The sequence below is a fragment of the Cetorhinus maximus genome, unplaced genomic scaffold (assembly GCF_964194155.1).
Source record: "Cetorhinus maximus unplaced genomic scaffold, sCetMax3.hap1.1 HAP1_SCAFFOLD_1387, whole genome shotgun sequence".
NCBI lineage: Eukaryota > Metazoa > Chordata > Chondrichthyes > Lamniformes > Cetorhinidae > Cetorhinus > Cetorhinus maximus.
Window position 1 is genome coordinate 69,172 of NW_027597328.1, and position 12,848 is coordinate 82,019.

The following is a 12,848-nucleotide window of genomic DNA, read 5'->3' on the forward strand; positions in this document are numbered from 1 at the left end:
GACCCTCCGACAGCGCGGCGCTCCCTCAGCACTGACCCTCCGACAGCGCCGCGCTCCCTTGGTTCAGACCCTCTGACAGCGCGGCGCTCCCTCGGCACTGACCCTCCGACAGCGCGGCGCTCCCTCAGCACTGACCCTCCGACAGCGCCGCGCTCCCTTGGTTCAGACCCTCTGACAGCGCGTCGCTCCCTCGGCACTGACCCTCCGACAGCGCGGCGCTCCCTCAGCACTGACCCTCCGACAGCGCAGCGCTCCCTCGGCACTGACCCTCCGACAGCGCGGCGCTCCCTCAGCACTGACCCTCCGACAGCGCCGCGCTCCCTTGGTTCAGACCCTCTGACAGCGTGGCACTCCCTCGGCACTGACCCTCCGACAGCGCGGCGCTCCCTCGGCACTGACCCTCCGACAGCGCGGCGCTCCCTCGGCACTGACCCTCCGACAGCGCGGCGCTCCCTCAGTACTGATCCTCCAACAGTCCAGGTGAGTGCTACACTGTTGGAGGGACAGTACCGAGGGAGCACCGCACTGTCGGAGGGTCAGTACCAAGGGAGCACCGGAGTGTCGGAGGGTCTGAACCGAGGGAGCGCTGCGCTATCAGAGGGTGAGGGCTGTGCTGTCAAAGAATAAGTGCAAGGACAGTGCAGCATTCCCTCGGTATTGACCCTCCGACATTGTGACACTCCCTCGGTACTGACCCTCCGACATTGCAACACTTCCTCAGTACCGGCTCTCCGACAGTGTGACACTGTCTCAGTACTGACCCTCCGACATTGCAACACTTCCTCAGTACCGGCTCTCCGACAGTGTGACGCTGTCTCGGTACTGACCCTCCAACAGTGCAGCACTCGCTCAGCACTGTGCTGGGGTGTCAGCCTGGAGTTTTTTGTGCTGAAGTCTCAGGAATGGAACTTGAATCCATGACCTTTTGAGTCAGAAGTGAGAGTACCGCCCATTGCGCCATGAATTTCATCATCAAGCTGCATCATAAGACGATTGGGGATATTCAGCTGGAGTAGGGTTGAGTTGGGCCTGGCCTGGTCTCATTGCGTTACCTGACGCAGTCTAACCACAATTTGATAAAAGCTGACGCAACGATGAAACTGTGTGTTCGTCACATTTTGACCTTTCTGAGATTTCTGGTTCCTGTCCCAGGCAGCCCATTCTTTAAAATAATTCTTGTTTGTATTTGAGAGAATGGGGAAGATATTGCGATGTTTCCAGTCGCGGGTAGTTAAAAACCAAACATTTAACAGTAATGGTGGCAATTGGCATGAACGTTTTTATCCCCCCACATCCCCCTTCATCTGTTTGGTTTCTTTAGCTGTGTACCGTCAAGGATCTCGTGCTGCTCGAGGTGGAGCAAGAGACTAGGGAGATCAGGGGATGGAGGGGGGTGGTGCAGAGGGGATGGGGGGGGTGGTGCAGGGGGGATGGAATGGGGGGGGTGGTGCAGGGGGGATGGAGTGGGGGGGGTGGTGCAGGGGGGATGGAGTGGGGGGGGCGTGGTGCAGGGGGGATGGAGTGGGGGTGGTGGTGCAGGGGGGATGGGATGGAGTGGGGGCTGGGATGGAGTGGGGGGCACGGGCTCTCCCTGGCTTTGAGACTGAATTTCAAACTTATAAAAAGAGCAGATTTTTGGATTGCTTTTACTGTGTAAAAATTGTAAGCTGCATTTATTTGCATCGATTGTTGTAAAAGCTGATCTGATTCACTAATGTCCTTTAGATAAGGAAATCTGCCATCCTTACCCGGTCTGGCCTGCATGTGACTCCAGACCCACAGCAACGTGATTGATTCTTAAATGCCCCCTGAACAAGGGCAATTAGGGATGAGCAATAAATGCTGGCCTAGCCAGTGATGTCCACATCCCAACAACCAATTTTTTAAAAACTCAGTGATGATAATGCCATTGAACATCAAAGGGTGATGGTTAGAATTTCTCGTATTGGAGATGGTCATTGCCTGACACTTGTGTGGTGCAAATGTTACTTTCCACTTGTCAGCCCAAGCCTGGATATTGTCCAGGTCTTGCTGCATTTGGACATGGACTGCTTCAGTATCTGAGGAGTCACGAATGATGTTGAACATTGTACAATCATCAGAGAACATCCCCACTTCTGACCTTATGATGGAAGGAAGGTCATTGATGAAGCAGCTGAAGATGGTTGGGCTGAGGGCACTACCCTGAGGAACTCCTGCAGTGATGTCCTGGAGCTGAGATGACTGACCTCCAGCAACCACAACCATCTTCCTTTGTGCTAGGTATGACTCCAACCAGTGGAGAGTTTTCCCCCTGATTTCCATTGACTCCAGTTTTGCTAGGACTCCTTGATGCCACACTCTGTCAAATGCTGCCTTGATGTCAAGGGCAGTCACTCTCACCTCACCTCGGGTGTTTAGCTCTTTTGTCCATGTTTGACCCAAGGCCATAATGATGTCAGGAGCTGAGTGGCCCTGGCAGAACCCAAACTGGGCATCAGAGAGCAGGTTATTGCTAAGCAAGTGCTGCTTGATAGCACTGTTGATCACCCCTTCCATTACTTTACTGATGATCGAGAGTAGACTGATGGGGAGGTAATTGGTCGGGTTGGATTTGTCCTGCATTTTGTGTACAGGACATACCTGGGCAATTTTCCACATAGCTGGGTAGATGCCAGTGTTGTAGCTGTACTGGAACAGCTTGGCTAGGGGCGCAGCAAGTTCTGGAACACAAGTCTTCATTGCTATTGCTGGAATATTATCAGGGCTCATAACCTTTGCAGTATCCAGTGCCTTCAGCCATTTCTTGATATCACGTGGAGTGAATCGAATTGGCTGAAGACTGGGTGATGCTGGGGACCTCCAGAGGAGGCCGAGATGGATCATCCACTCAGCATTTCTGGTTGAAGATTGTAGCAAATGCTTCAGCCTTATCTTTTGCACTGATGTGCTGGGCTCCTCCATCATTGAGGTTGGGGATATTTGTGGAGCCTCCTCCTCCAGTGAGTTGTTTAATTGTCCACCACCATTCACAACTGGATGTGGCAGGACTGCAGAGCTTAGATTTGATCCGTTATTTGTGGGATTGCTTAGCTTTGTCACTTGCTGCTTATGCTGTTTGGCACACAAGTAGTCCTGTGTTATAGCTTCACCAGGTTGACACCTCATTTTTAGATCTGCCTGGTGCTGCTCCTGGCATGCCCTCCGTCACTCTTCATTGAACCAGGGTTGATCCCCTGGCTTGATGGTAATGGTAGAGTGGGGGATATGCCGGGCCATGAGGTTACAGATTGTGTTCGAGTCCAATTCTGCTGCTGCTGATGGCCCACAGTGCCTCATGGATGCCCAGTCTTGAGTTGCTAGATCTATTTGAAATCTATCCCATTTAGCACAGTGGTAGTGCCACACAACACAATGGAGGGTATTCTCAATGTGAAGGTGGGACTTTGTCTCCACAATGACTGTGCGGTGGTCACTCCTGCTGATACTGTCATGGACAGATGCATCTGCGGCAGGCAGGTTGGTGAGGATGAGGTCAAGTATGTTTTTCCCTCTTGTTGGTTCTCTCACCACCTGCCGCAGACACAGTCTAGTAGCTATGTCATTTAGGACTCGGCCATCTCGGTCAGTAGTAGTGCTACCGAGCCACTCTCAGTGATGGACATTGAAGTCCCCACCCAGAGTATATTCTGTGCCCTTGCCACCTTCAGTGCTTCCTCCAAGTAGTGTTCAACATGGAGGAGCAATGATTCATTAGCTGAGGGAGGATGGTAGATGTAATCAGCAGCAGGTTTCCTTGTCCATGTTTGACTTGATGCCATGAGACTTCATGGGGTCCAGAGTCAATGCTGAGGACTCCCAGGGCAACACCCTGCCGACTGTATACCACTGTGCCGCTACCTCTGCTGGGCCTGTCCTGCCGGTGGGACAGGACATATCCAGGGATGGGGATGGTGGTGTCTGGGACATTATCTGTAAGGTATGATTCCATGATGATGACGACTATGTCTGGCTGTTGCTTGAATAGTCTGTGAGACAGCTTTCCCAGTTTTGGCACTAGCCCCCAGATTTTGGTAAGGAGGACTTTGCAGGGTCGACAGGGCTGAGATTGCCGTTGTCGTTTCTGGTGCCTAGGTTGATGCTGGGTGATCCGTCCAGTCCCAGCACTGACCCCTGGGAACTCAACTACAAACCTTCCTCCAAACTGAAAAACAACCATTTATCACTACTCTGTTTCCTGTCACTCAGCCAAATTCTCACCCAAGTGCCAACTTTCCCTTTTATCCCATGAGCTAGAATTTTGCTCACAAGTCTGTTGTGTGGCACTGTATCTAATGCCTTTTGAAAATCCATATACACCACATCGACAGCATTTCCCTCATCAACCTTCTCTGTTATCTCCTCAAAAAACTCCAGCAAGTTAGTTAAACATGATTCTCGCTTAGTGAATCCATGCTGGCTTTCCTTAATTATCCTGCACTTGCCTAAGTGACTGTTGATTTTATCCCAAACTATAGTTTACAGAAGTTTCCCTACTACTGAGGTCAGACTGACTGGTCTGTAGTTGCCAGCTTTATCCCTTTTTGAACAAGGGTGTAACATTCACAGTTCTCCAGTCCTCTTGCACCTCCCTTGTCTCTAAGGAAGACTGGAATATTATCACTGGTGCCTGTGCAATTTCTACCTCAGTACCCTTGGATAAATTTCATCCAGTCCTGGTGACCTTATCTATTTTAAGTAAAAGTAGTCTTCCCAACACCACCTCCTTCTCAATTGTAGATCTTTGCACTCCATAAACCTCTCCACCTAACTCTCCTCCATTAAGATGCTCCTTTAAACCTACCTCTTTGACCAAACTTGTTCACCTGTTCTAATATCTCATGATGTCAAACTTAATCCCTAACACTCATGTGATGTACCTGGGTATGTTTTACAATGTTTAAGGTACTATGTAAAGGCAAGTTGTTATTGTTGAGTGTGACCTGGAGGCGATATTGATCACATGAACCTGCTGCCCTTGTCCATCTCCCAGTCTCTGCTTCTTCTAAATATGAACTAAGGTCCAAATCCCTATGCTGGCAACCTTCTCCCAGCCTACAGCCTGTCTCATCTTTATTTTTTACTTATTTGTTTACGGGATGTGGGTGTCACTGACTAGGCCAGCATTTATTGCCCATCCCCAATTGTCCTTGAGAAGGTGGTGGTGAGTCACCTTCTTGAACCGCTGCAGTCCATGTGATGTAGGTACACCCACAGTGCTGTTTGACAGGGGGGGGGCGTGGTGTGCGAGCAGGACCAGGGAGAGAAATAATGGGCGCTGGTGCTTTACCCGCCCCCCCCGGTCCCCCATTAACCCTCCCCCGTACATCCTTTGGGTGCCCAGGATTTGAAACCATAGTCACGGAGAGATCAAACTGTCTTATATATGTTTAGCAAAACTTCTTAGCTTTTGTACTCTATGCCTCTATTTATAAAACCCATTGTAGGCTCATGGTTTCAGTATGATACATTTTACAATCATGGCTTTGTCAGACAATTGCACACAACTTCCTTGTTCATATTATGCAACTAGCTCTGCTTCTTTGAACCTGGCCCTAAGCAATATCTGGACAGCAACATCCAAAAGACTTGAATCTCAAGCACCACAAACAACAATCCCATGCACAAATGAGAATACCTTGAACTAACAGTGACATATTCTATAGGTGCATGATTCCCGGTTTTACTTCCAAGTTTAAAAATGGCAAAACCTTCCAGTAAATTAGTGGCAACCAATTCACCTGCAATAATGTGGTATTTCTATCCACACAAGTCTGCTTTGTTAACAAGAGTGCACTTGGCATTGAGCGATAAATAATTTCACGTTTTAAACTGAAACTAACCACACTTACAAATGTCCAGCATGGAGCATATGATTAAAAAAAAGTGCTGAAGATGCTGGAAATCTGAAATATAAACAGAAAATGCTGGAAATACTCAACAGGCCAGGCAGCATCTGTGGAGAGAGAAACAGAGTCAATGCTTCAGGTCCACGATCTGCACTAGCTCTGGCAAAGGGTCACTGGCCTCTGTTTCTCTCTGCACAGATACTGCCAGCTGTGCTGAGCATTTCCAACACTTCCTGTTTCAATTGGAGCAAAAATAACTCCAAAAAACAATCAGACTCTTATGATCCTCTCATTCGAATTCAGCAAGAAACCCAACAACAGCTGCCTGAAATCTGGTTTAGCACAACATTAAACATGAAATTCAAAACAAAGTTATGAAATAAAACATAAGCCAACTGGCTGAGAGAAAAAACATGTCAAAGCAATACATTGCTGGTTAGTAAAAACAATAAAAATGACCATTAAGCGGCGGAGCTAACTAATGAAACCTTTTTGCGTTTTCGCTTAAGGAGCAGAGCTAGAGAGAGATAGACCAGGCCCCAAGTCCTGGTCACCAGGGAAGGGGGAGGGGGACCAGGGCAGAGCTAAGGGGTTGGGTTTAACTAACACCACTCTTGCCTTCGCCTCTGGAGACACACATTCCCTGCTGGTCCCAGCAGAATTCATACGGAAGTGGGGGTCAGAAGCGGGTTGCCTTTCAGCCTGGGTTTTCCTCCTCTCCTGGCCCGGCGTGTGGATAGGTTTCTAGGGACGGAGGGAGGAGGAGGGTGTGGGTGTGTGTATATAAGTGTGTCCCCACACCGACCAGCCTGTGTGTGTGTGGGGGTGTGTGTGTGTGCATCCGCCCAGCTCAGTCCCAATTTCAGGGTTCACACGCTCTCTCTCTCAATTATTTCCATTTTTCAGAGTGAATCCTGGGACCAAGGAGTTTTTAGTAGCTGCAACTTCCCTTTTTTATTTCTGGCCTGTCAGTTAAACACAATGTTTCCTCATCTCCTTGATACCATCAAACTGATTTCCTCTATGTCACTGTTAGTTCAAGGTATTCTCATTTGTTTATTGGGATGTGGATTGGGAGCAACGGGGGAGGAGGGGAACACATTCTAATCCTGAAGACTACCACCCACCTGACCAATGTTGTCTTTTTTTTATATAATTCATTCATGGGCTTCACTGGCTGGGCTAGTATTTATTGCCCACCCTTAGTTGCCCTTTGAGAAGATGGTGGTGAGTTGCTTTCTTGAGCCACTGCAGTCCATGTGGTGTAGGTACACCCACAGTGCTGTTAGGGAGGGAGTTCCAGGATTTTGACCCAGCGACAGTGAAGGAATGGCGATACATTTCCAAGTCAGGATGGTGTCTACCTCCATAAACCTTGCCTTCCTGGTCTTCTGAGAGATAAAGTGGTGATTTTCCAATCAGCATGGCTGCATTACTGCCAAGTAGTGTACTCACATTTTCTAAATCGGGGGTGGGGGGGTGGGGGGGGGGTGGGAGAGACAGCCGGAAACTCATCCCCATCGCCCGAGGCCATGGAGAACGCCCTGCGCCCTGAGGCATCCACGTGTTTCAGTTCCAATTGCCGGTGTTAATCTTTTTAGCGTCGAACAGCGGCCTCATTACTCGGACCATGTGGCTCCGGAGCCAGTTGTTCTGGACCGTCCATGCGTTTGGTGGATGGGTTGGGGATTTGGAGAGGTCGGGGTGGAGGGGGCACAATGTCCGGGGAGGGGGAGGGGGAGGGGGTGGAATGCAGGCAATGGGGTCGGGAAGGGCCTGGCCCAGGGCCACACACCATCGCCATCGAGTGGCAGGAGGGTGGGCAGGGCGTTCTGTGGGGTAGAGGTGAGTACAAAGTGTTTTGCTTTAATTTATCTTGCACTCCACTGAGGTCTGAAGTAATGAAAGCTTCACTGGAAAGGAGGGACTGGGGAAACTGGCACGTCCGACTCAGTCAGTGATTGCTGCTGTTCAGAGCAATAGCTATCACTGGCTGAATAACCTGTCAATCAGGATGCTCCAGACCTTTAAGCTCTGAAGAAGAGTCATACGGACTCGAAACGTTAACTCTGTTTCTCTCTCCACAGACGCTGTCAGACCTGCTGAGTTTTTCCAGCATTTTCTGTTTTTGTTTCAGATTTCCAGCATCCGCAGTATTTTGCTTTTATTTTGCTCTAGACATTGGCTTGGCTGCTCTGGTCGCTGAGCATCCCAATTGACAGGCCACTTGGCCAATGAGCCCAGAACCACCGCCCCGCACCCCCTCCCCCACCACCCAGGATGGGATGTCGATCAAGTGGGCTGCTGCTTTGTCCTGTATCCTGTTGATTCCTTGGCCTTCACCCCAGTCTATTTATTTCAAATTATGTTTTATAAAGATGTCTAAAATGATAAAAGGAGTGAACAAGATAAACATGGGTGATGGGATTTGAACCCACATCCCCAGGTATTGAATATATTCAAAGGCAAGTTAGACAGATTTTTGACTGACAAGGGAGTTGAGGGTTATGAGGGGCCAGACAAGAAAGTGGGGTTAAGGCCACAGTCAGATCAGCCATGACCTTATTGAAGGATGGAGCAGGCTCAATGAGCCGATTAGCTACTCCTGCTTCTATTCCTTACAATCATATTATGATCTTTCAGGCAATGTATTCCAGATCACAACGACTCACTGATTAAGATAAAAGCAAAATACTGCGGGTGCTGGAAATCTGAAACAAAAATAAAAATAGCTGGAAAAACTCAGCAGGTCTGACAGCATCTACGGAGAGGAACACAGTTAACATTTCAAGTCCATATGACTCTTCATCAAAACTAAGGAAATATAGAAATGAGGTGAAATATAAGCTGGTTGGGGGGGAGGGGGGCGTGGGACAGGTAGAGCTGGATAGAGGGCCAGTGATAGGTGGAGGCAAAGAAGAGATTACCAAAGATGTCATAGACAAAAGGAAAAAGGGGTGTTGACGGTGGTGATATTAGTTAGGGAATCTGCTCCCAGAACCATGATAGGGTCCCCCTTGTCCTCACTTATCACCCCACCAGCCTCCGCATTCAAAGGATCATCCTCCGCCATTTCTGCCAACTCCAGCATGATGCCACCACCAAACACATCTTCCCTTCACCCCCCCCCGGCGGCATTCCGCAGGGATCGTTCCCTCCGGGACGCCCTGGTCCACTCCTCCATCACCCCCGACGCTTCAACCCCCTCCCACGGCACCTTCCCATGTAACCGCAGAAGGTGCAACACCTGCCCCTTTACTTCCCTCCTCCTCACCATCCAAGGGCCCAAACATTCCTTTCAAGTGAAGCAGCATTTCACTTGCACTCTCTTCAATTCAGTCTACTGCATTCGCTGCTCCCAATGTGGTCTCCTCTACATTGGAGAGACCAAACGCAGACTGGGTGACCGCTTTGCGGAACACCTTCGGTCTGTCCGCAAACATGACCCAGACCTCCCTGTCGCTTGCCATTTCAACACTCCACCCTGCTCTCATGCCCACATGTCCGTCCTTGGCCTGCTGCAATGTTCCAGTGAAGCTCAACGCAAACTGGAGGAAAAGCACCTCATCTTCCGACTAGGCACTTTACAGCCTTCTGGACTTAACATTGAGTTCAACAACTTTAGATCATGAACTCACTCCTCCATCCCCACCCCCTTTCTAATCCCCCTTTTTCCAATAATTTATAATTTTAAAAATAATTAAAAAAAAAGTTTTCTTTTCCCACCTATTTTTAAATGTATTTCCATCCATTGTTTCATCTCCACCTTTTAGCCTATTTCGATCCCTTCCCCCCACCCCACCCCCACTAGGGCTGTCACTTGCTTGTCCTGCTTTCTACCCTTAATATCCCCATTAGCACATTCCCTAACTAATATCACCACCGTCAACACCCCTCTGTCCTTTTGTCTATGACATCTTTGGCAATCTCTTCTTTGCTTCCACCTATCACTGGCCCTCTATCCAGCTCTACCTGTCCCACCCCCCTCAACCAGCTTATGTTTCAACCTCATTTCTATATTTCTTCAGTTCTGATGAAGAGTCATATGGACTCGAAACGTTAACTGTATTCCTCTCCGCAGATGCTGTCAGGCCTGCTGAGTTTTTCCAGCTATTTTAATTTTTGACTCACTGATTAAAAATGTTTTGAAATTGTGCAATACCAGGAAAGGGAATCATAGAGTAATTCCCATCAGAATCTGATGAGCTAACATTCTGATGATAATCTATCGATTTCATCAGGAGGAATTGGCAGGGCATCTACCAGGGCTCTCACTCCTGTCATTAACAACTGTTGAAATTCCAGGTTAACACTGGCAGTATTGGGTCTCTTGGCTGAGATGTTGGGAGTACAGATGGTGTCAGCTGCTCGCAGAGTGCAGATTCTCACCATCCTGATCCTAAGGCACTTGACCTGAAGGGACATGGAGAAAGTCAATGGCAAATGCAAAGAACACATTCTGTAACTTCATAGCCTGTCACATCCCTCACTGCTTGAACACAATCAGCCAAGAGACCAACCCTGGTTCAATAAGAAAGCATTGAAGGGCCAGAAACAGGGCAAAGTATATTTTAGAAAGAGATATGAACCCAATGAAGCTACTGCACAGGGGAGACGGTGGTGTAGCGGTAATGTCACTGGACTAGAAACCCAGAGGTTGCTGCTAATGCTCTGGGAACACGAGTTCAAATCCCGTTAAATTCAATAAATCTGGATATAAAGCTGGTCTCAGTGATGGCAATGACAACTATTGTATCCTTTCTGTCTCCCTCCTTTCTTGAATATAAGTGTTACATTTGTGGTTTTCCAATCCACTGGGACTTTTCCAGAATCTAGGAAATTTTGGAAGATTACAATCAATGCATCCACTTACCTCTGCAGCCACTTCCTTTAAGACCCTCGGATGCAGGCCATCAGGTACAAGAGACCAGTCAGCCTTTAGTCCCATTAGTTTTCCTGATACTCTTTCTCTAGCAATCATGATGGTTTTAAGTTCCTCTCACTTTTGTCTTTTGATTTCCTACTATTCTTGGGATGCTTTTTGTGGCTCCTACTGTGAAGACAGATGCAAAATACTTGTTCAAAGTCTCTGCCATCTCCTTGCTTCTCCTTAGTAATTCCCCAGTGTCATCCTCTAAGGGACAACACTTACTTTATCTACTCTCTTCTTTGTTATATACTTGTAGAAGCTTTTCTTGTCTGTTTTTATATCTCTTGTTAGTTTTCTCACATACTCCAATTTCTCCCTTTTTTTTGTCATCCTTTTCTGGTTTTGAAAATTTTCCCAATCTTCTGGGTTATCAATAATCTTGGCAGGATTGTAAATCTTTTCTTTCAATACAATACCATCCTTAACTTAGTTAGCTATAGATGGTGCATCCTTCTCATAGCATCTTTCTTTCTCAATGGAATATATCTTTGTTGAGATTCCAATTTAACCAATTCTTTCTTCATATCCTTGTAATTGCCTTTATTTAACATTCTAATTTCAGACCCACATTTCTCACCCTCAAACTGAATGTGAAATTCTGTCATGCCATGATCACTGTTGTCTGGAGGATTTTTTTTTTTTGAGTTCATTACTTAATCCTGTCTCAATAGACATTCCCAGGTCTAAAATAGACTGTTCCCTGGTTGGTTCAGGAACTTATTATTCTAAAAAAAAACTGCCCCAAATACACTCCATTAATTCATCCTCCAGGCTACCTTTGCCAATTTGATTTATCCAAACTATGTGAAGATTAAAATCTCCCATGATTATTGCAGTACTTTTCTTACAAGTCCCCATTATTTCTTGATTTATACTCCATCCTACATGTAGCTGTCAGGCCTATAAAGCACGCCCACCAGTGACTTCTTTCTTTTCTGATTTATCTCCATCCAAATTGGTTTTACATTTTCATCTTTTGAACTAAAATGATTTCTCAAAAAATGTACTGATCTAATACCTTATCAACTGAGCTACACCACCCCCTGTTCCTCTCTTCTTGTCCTTCCAAAATATCAAATACCCTTGAATATTCAGGTCCCAGCCATGGTCATTTTGCAACCATGTCCCTGTAATGGCTATATCATATATATATTTATTCATTTCTATTTGTGCTACTAATTCATCCATTTTGACATGAATGGTGTGTGCATTCAACTGGAATTCACCAAGGCTCCTTAGACAGCACCTTCCAAACCCACGACGACTACCATCTAGAAGGACAAGGGCAGCAGATAGATGGGAACACCACCACCTGGAAGGTTCCACTCCAAGTCACTCACCATCCTGACTTGGAAATATATCACCGTTCCTTCATTGTCGCTGGGTCAAAATCCTGGAACTCCCTCCCTAACAGCACTGTGAGTGTACCTACACCACATGGACTGCAGTGGTTCAAGAAGGCAGCTCACCACCAGCTTCTCAAGAGCAACTAGGGATGGGCAATAAATGCTGGCCCAGCCAGTGAAGGCAACATCCCGTGAATGAATTTTTAAAAAGCCTTTAATTCTGTCTTTTTACCAATTTTCTCTATCCTGACCTCATTTGCTGGTGCACTCTTATGCTTCTACACTCTGTCCCTTCCTGTCACACTCTGGTTATCATTACCCATATCATTAATCTGCACTATTTTCTTGTCTTTTCTCTTTGACTTTCCAAATCTCCCCTCATGTGAAACCACCTCCCCCAATGCCCCACACACATCACACTATTCAGTTTAATACCCTCTCTACAGCCCTAATTATACTATTTGCCAGGACACTGCCAGTTCAGGTGAAGACTGTCCCAATGGTAACATTCGTGCCACACAAGTGTCAGGCAATGACCATCTCCAACAAGTGAGAATCTAACCATCACCCCTTGACATTCAAAGGCATTATCGTCGCTGAAGGCCCCACTATCAACATCCTGGGGTTACCATTGACCAGAAACTGAACTGGATTAACCAATATAAAGACCCTGGCTACAAGAGCAGGTCAGAGGTTGGATATCCT

General features: G+C 47.3%; 1 protein-coding gene across 1 annotated transcript in view; it reads right to left on the bottom strand.

The window, feature by feature from the left end:
• LOC144676135 (interleukin-1 receptor type 2-like) overlaps positions 1-11,379 on the bottom strand; it is a 31,454-nt gene extending 20,075 nt beyond the window's left edge. The window contains exon 1 of the mRNA XM_078536645.1: positions 10,741-11,379. The gene's annotated coding sequence lies outside the window, so the exon portion shown is untranslated. The remainder of the gene's footprint in view (positions 1-10,740) is intronic.
• Positions 11,380-12,848: the final 1,469 nt, after the last annotated feature.